The 6,119-nt window shown below is 41.7% G+C and overlaps 1 long non-coding RNA gene across 1 annotated transcript; it reads right to left on the bottom strand.

The window, feature by feature from the left end:
- Window positions 1-533: 533 nt before the first annotated feature.
- Window positions 534-4,648, bottom strand: LOC122458518. The gene is made up of 3 exons (XR_006278559.1): window positions 4,584-4,648; window positions 4,209-4,385; window positions 534-677 (listed from the first exon to the last, which is right to left on the bottom strand). It is a non-coding gene; the product is annotated as an uncharacterized LOC122458518 (long non-coding RNA).
- Window positions 4,649-6,119: the final 1,471 nt, after the last annotated feature.

Genomic DNA, 6,119 nt, shown 5'->3' with positions numbered 1-6,119 from the left:
TGCAATGGAAAAAAAAATTCAACCACTACAATGGCTGCTGTTTTTTCGAGAAGCTGCAATGGAGAATGGACTTTGATCTTGAATAGACATTCCCACTATTAACAGTGTTTTCAAGTAATGAATCAGACATTTGGGTCATTTAGTATTATGCTAATAACTCAAGAATTATTGGGAACAAGGCATCAGAAAATCTAACACATAACAACCCTTTTTGCTTCTCACTATGTTCTGTCTTTTTTATGACCTGTTGTTTACAATGAAATTTCCAATGTCGTTAGAGAAGTTATACTACCTCTGGTGGAAAGTCTGGTTATTTTAATCTGTTTATATGTTGATCCAGCAAAAAATGTGCTTGGTACATCCTCTGGTGGCAGCATTTGGAAACATCAGTTTGATCTGTAAAGAACCAATTCTTTAGCTCATGAACTTGTTGCATCTGAGCTACCTTTTACTATTTACACAGCTCTAACTCTGAACAACACATATTTCACAATGAAAGCATACAAGCACCAAGAAAAGCCACAGTCCCTCAATATACTAAAGTGGCTCAAGTTAACCATGGGAATGCATATTGGCTATATAGATTCGGAACAGCTGATGGCACTGTCACTCCACAGGTCTGAATTTGTATGTTGCTGTTATTCCATAATCCAAAATTTAGGAGTACAACTGTAATTCTAAAATGGAAAAGAGACAAAGTTATGTAGGTCATAATTCCACCACCCTTAGACTAGTTAAGACTTAAACAAATAGTCACAGTGAACTCAGTGGCACTGCCCGTAGGAAAAAATACTACCCAGTGTGAATAAGGGTAGCAAAATCAGGTGCCAGAGTATGTGGTCTCAACCTTGCTTCTCTGTGTATTTCAATAAACAATACAAATGGACAAAATTATTATTGCAGCACTTTTCCACTAGGCCAACTGGTCTAATTTGATTGTTTAGAAGTTGTGATGTCTCCTCACTTTTACTATATTTTTCATTGCTTAGTATGACAGATGCCAATCCACCACAGACAGTTTGTTGTAATTTAGTAAACAACATTGACAGCAGTACTTGGAGTTGGATAAGATAGGCGTGAAGTGATATTAATTTTAAATCTGCTAATAAAAGACAGCATGATTCATGATCAGGAAAGTGTTTCCTCCTCCCAAAATAGGACTTTTTTTTCGTTTAGGGAGATACTTATATAAAAAGTTTTTGAATATATATATTTTTTCAAAAAGTAATATAACTATATATTCGTGGTGTGTCTGTGTAGATATACATATATATATATACACACACACATACACATAGCTGTAAGGGAGTAAGCAGTATTGAAAACTAACTTTTGTCATGAAAGTGAGCAGATCTTACTCTAAATACATACCCTGCAGAGTCAGAAGGTGCCCTTTTTACACACACACACACACACACACACACACACACACACACACACACACACACTTCCTTAGAGAAGTACTACACTTTAGTCAAAACCATATTTCCAGCATCAGCCAGAGCAATAACCTAACTGGGCCTAGGAAATAAAATAGGGAAGAAGAGAGGAAGAAACCCCTCTCCCGCAATGTGACAGAATCCAGGGAGTCCCAAGAGAATCAGGCTCTGTACTGTACGGGGACAGTTCACAATCCAACTACCGGCTTCACAAATCCTAATCTCCCACACCAAATACATCTTTGGACAGCAAAACTGAGCTGGCTTTGTTGCACCAGGGACCTTGACATACTTGCACAAAGGGGGGAAAGACTATAAGCGCACTCCTGCTAGCTATGATTTATTTTCTCTATAGTATCATTAGGAACAGAAATTCTTGGATATCTGCTAGGTGTCACCAATCCCTATTTTTAGGCTGGGATATAAAAAGTATTTGATTAATAATGGGCTGTCTGCACACTATTGTTTATTGTTTATTGTTGTGGAAGGGCGAGGTTACATTAAAGAAGACACAAACACTGAAGAACAGATTTTAAAAAGTATTTTAATAATTAAGGAAATGTCCAAAACTTTTGGGGGTCCATCCATTTATTAGTAACTGCCATCCACACTACTGGAGTCCCAGTACATTTGCTGTGCATCAATGGAAAAAGAACCATATTGTGTTCAGTGAATTGATTTAGTCCAAAGCAGACTAAACCTCAGCCTTTGCAGGTGTCTAACCTGAACCCAATCTTCTGCTGAAATTTGGATTTGCTCTTCCCACCCAATGTCTGATCTCCAGCTGTGGCCATCCCAGATGCTTCAGAGGAATGAGGTAAAAAAAGCAACCCCAGAATACACTGAGTGTGGGGAAATCCCTTTCTGACCCATGTCAGTGGCCAGTTGAAACCCTGAAGCATGAGCTTTTAGAAACCTAAAACATAAACCAGAAGTTTTAATATACAATAAAGCAAAAAAGCTGAGTCCTGCCCTCTGCCATTATAAGCAAATTGTCATATAATTGCACTCAAATTTTCCCAGGTCTCTCTTAAAACCAATTACATTGTTTGCCCCCCACAACTCCTATTGGGAGGTTGTTGCAAAAATCTCACCCTTAGATAGTTAGAAACATTATTCTAATTTTCAGCTTGAATGTGTTCATGTTTATATTCATTTGTTCTCCTACCAACATTGTTCTTCAGCTTAAATAGCTCTTCACCCTCCCTTGTATTTACCCCATTAATGTCTATACAGAGAGCAATCCTAACCCCTCTCAACCTTCTTTTTGCTAACCTAAACAAGCCGAGCTCTTCCAGGCTCCACTCATAAGATAAGTTTCAGAGTAGCAGCCGTGTTAGTCTGTATTCGCAAAAAAAAATTTTCCACCAAATACATCCGATGAAGTGAGCTGTAGCTCACGAAAGCTTATGCTCTAATACATTTGTTAGTCTCTAAGGTGCCACAAGTACTCCTTTTCTTTTTACTCATAAGATAGGCTCTCCATTCCTTTGATCATCCTAGTAGCTCTTCTCCGTTACTTGATCCAGTTTGAATTCATCTGTCTTAAACATGAGTGACCAGAATTGTACACAGTATTCCAAATGAGGTCTTACCCAGGGGTGAAAGTAATAATAAATTCTTACCACTATGGGGGCTGGCTCCGGCCCCTGGAAGGGGCGGGGCCTTGGTGGAAGGGGTGGGGCCTCGGGGGTCAGCCTCCCCCAGCCAGCCCATCTGTGCTGCCCTGCCCAGGGCTCTGGCAGCAATTTAAAAGGGCCCAGGACTCTGGCCACTGCTGCGGTAGCTGCAGCAACCAGGAGCCCTGGGCCCTTTTAAATTGCCAGCCCCAGGGCAGCTGCCCTTCTGTACCCCCCTCCCCCTGTCGGTGGCCTGGAGGGGGCAAAAGGGGCAATGACATTAAAGCACTGCCACGGCAAAGAATCCTCCTTAAAACGCTGCCACGGCAGTGCTTTAACATCTCCGTCCCTTCCCCACCACCTCCACCCCCCTGTCGGTGGCACTGCCTGTACGGACCCTACCGGCAGTGCCTCTGAAGGGGGAGGCAAAAGGGGCAGGGATGTTAAAACACTGCTGCGGCAGTGCTTTAACATGGGCTGCATACGGGCAGGTACCAGCTTCTTACTGGTATGCTGTACCGGCCCGTACCGGCTCACTTTCACCCCTGGTCTTACCAGTGCCCTGTACAATGGCATTAATATTTCTCTCTCCCTACTGGAAATACCTCTCCTGACACTTTTGCCTTTTTCACAGCTGCATCACACTGGTGGCTCATAATCATCCTGTGACTGACCCATTCAACCAGGTCAGGTTGGATAGCCAACTGAACATGAGCTCCCAGTGTGATGACATGACTAAGAGAGCAATTTCAGTTCTTGGATGTAGAAGCGGGGGCTATCAAATCAAACTATGGAAACATTATTACCACTATATATGGCATTAGTGAGACTTATTATGGTACCGTGTTCTGGTGTCCACGTTTTTAAAAGGGTGTGGACAAACTGGAAGGGATTCAGCAAAAAGCTACAAGAGTGATCTGAGGTCTGGAAAAAACAGCTTTATAATAGACACTAAAGAAGCTCAATCTATTTGGTTTATCCAAGAGAAGGTTAAGAGGTGACTTGATCACAGACTATAAGTGACTACATGGGGAGCTGACTGCTGACACAAGAGGGCTCTGCAATAAGGATGGTCAAGCTAGACAAATTAAACGGGAAATAAAATGCAAATTTTCAACAATCAGGATAAGTGATCATTGAAACAACTTACCTGGGTATGTGTTGGCTTCTCCATCACTTGAAGTCTTTAAATCAAGACTGGAAGTCTTTCTAGAAGATATGCTCTAGTTCAAACATCTATTATGGGCCTGATGCAGAAATCACTTGGTCAAATTCTATGGCTTGTGTTCGGAGATGAGGCTACATGAATATAATGCTCCCTTCTGGTCTTCGAATTTATGAAAAAAGTATTTAGGAACAACTAAGAGGACACAAAACTTTTATAACACTAGAGAAAAAACATACTACGTAGGTGATTTGGACTGGATGGACTTATTAATCTCTTTCTTATTTCTAGACCCAGATCCTCCAAGCCTGGTATGACCACTTTGTGTTGGTATGTTATGTTATATTAACCCGGGCATACCTGGACATGGGAGGATCATCACCAAGTAGTGGAATTTTCTGGTATCAAGAAGTCTTTGTTTTTGGATACCCTTCTACCGACTTCTGTCACTCAGGGCCTGGGAAAGCAGAGGTGGTTGGGCATCCCACTACTTTCTGATCCCCAACTACTACAGCAGTGTCTACGTTTAGTAACTGGGGTCTGCTTTCAGACCCCATTGCTCTTTCCCTGGACTCCTTTCCACATCTTCTGGCTCACCCCCTCTCTGGGTTTACCAGCCCAAACTCCCTCATCCCAGGGAGTGACTGCAGATTATTTCCCGTCACCCTTTTCTGCTGCCATCTTCCTGGCTTTATACCAGCCTTGCCCATTCCTTCTCAGCTGGGCTCCATCAACAATCAGTTTTTCAAGCTCTGGCTCTCCCTCAGGTGCAGCCTATCAGGTTAATTAACCTAAATTAGCCTGCTCTGCCTTGGGTAGGGTGGATGCTCGATTACAGCTTGTGATGGTAGAGGGAGCTACTGGCTGTTCTATACTTTTCAAAATCAGTCCACATACTTAAGTGCCTAAATATGGATTTTGAAACCTAATTTTAGGCCCTCACTTTTAAAAATCTTGGTCCAGGTGTTTATTTACTTAGAGTACAGGGGGAAAAATCATTCTATTTGTAGAGCCTGATATGACTGGCTGGGATTTCAGTTGTTTTCCTGTTCTAGTAACTACTACATGTAAATTTAGGTTATTTAAAAAAATCACCTCTTTCTATTTTTGGGACTTTCTCTCCATAAAAATTGATAAAGTCAGAGATTTATTTTTACGTCAGTTGAAGGTAAAACTTGGAACTCTTCTTTAACAAAATGCCAAAAACTTTAACATCATGTCTCCTAATGAGATAAATTAATTAGCATATAATGGGCAAAAACACATGAAAAACAGATGAGAAATTTCTATCAAATAGAGTCATAGAGTTTAAGGCCAGAAGGGACCACCAGATCATTTAGTCTGACCGCCTGTATAGCACAGACCACCAATACCACATAGCACCCAGATGCTAAGCCCAACAATCAAAATTAGAGATTAAGAGGGACCAATGCTAGAGGCCTCCATAGTGGCAAGGAAATGATTAAGTGAGATGTCCCCAGATAATCCTGTCAAGTGACTGCACCATATACTACAGAGGAGAGCAAAACAAACCCAAGATCACTGCCGATCTGATGTGGGGGGAAATTCCTTCCTGATTCCACGTATGGCAATCAATTAGACCCTGAGCAGGTGAGCAAGAACCAGCCAAGTACCTGAGACCATGCTCCATGCCACCTCAACTGTCTGGCCTCCCCCACCCAATGTCTCATCTCCAGCTGTGGTCATCTCTGATGCTTCAGATTAAGGAGATCAAAAAACCTTGCATTCTGGGATGTCTACTGCATTTCCAAATCCCTGTGTACATGTAGGATGGTCTTCTGTTATTTGCTCATATATCTATATGTTCCTCAATTCCCCCAATTTCTACCTCTAATAGAAAGAGGGAGGATAGTTTCTTTCTGAGACCTAAGTACG

Source organism: Dermochelys coriacea, chromosome 2 (genome assembly GCF_009764565.3).
Source record: "Dermochelys coriacea isolate rDerCor1 chromosome 2, rDerCor1.pri.v4, whole genome shotgun sequence".
Taxonomy (NCBI): domain Eukaryota; kingdom Metazoa; phylum Chordata; order Testudines; family Dermochelyidae; genus Dermochelys; species Dermochelys coriacea.
The sequence above is the reverse complement of the archived record's forward strand: the minus strand, read 5'-3'. Positions and strand labels throughout refer to the sequence as shown.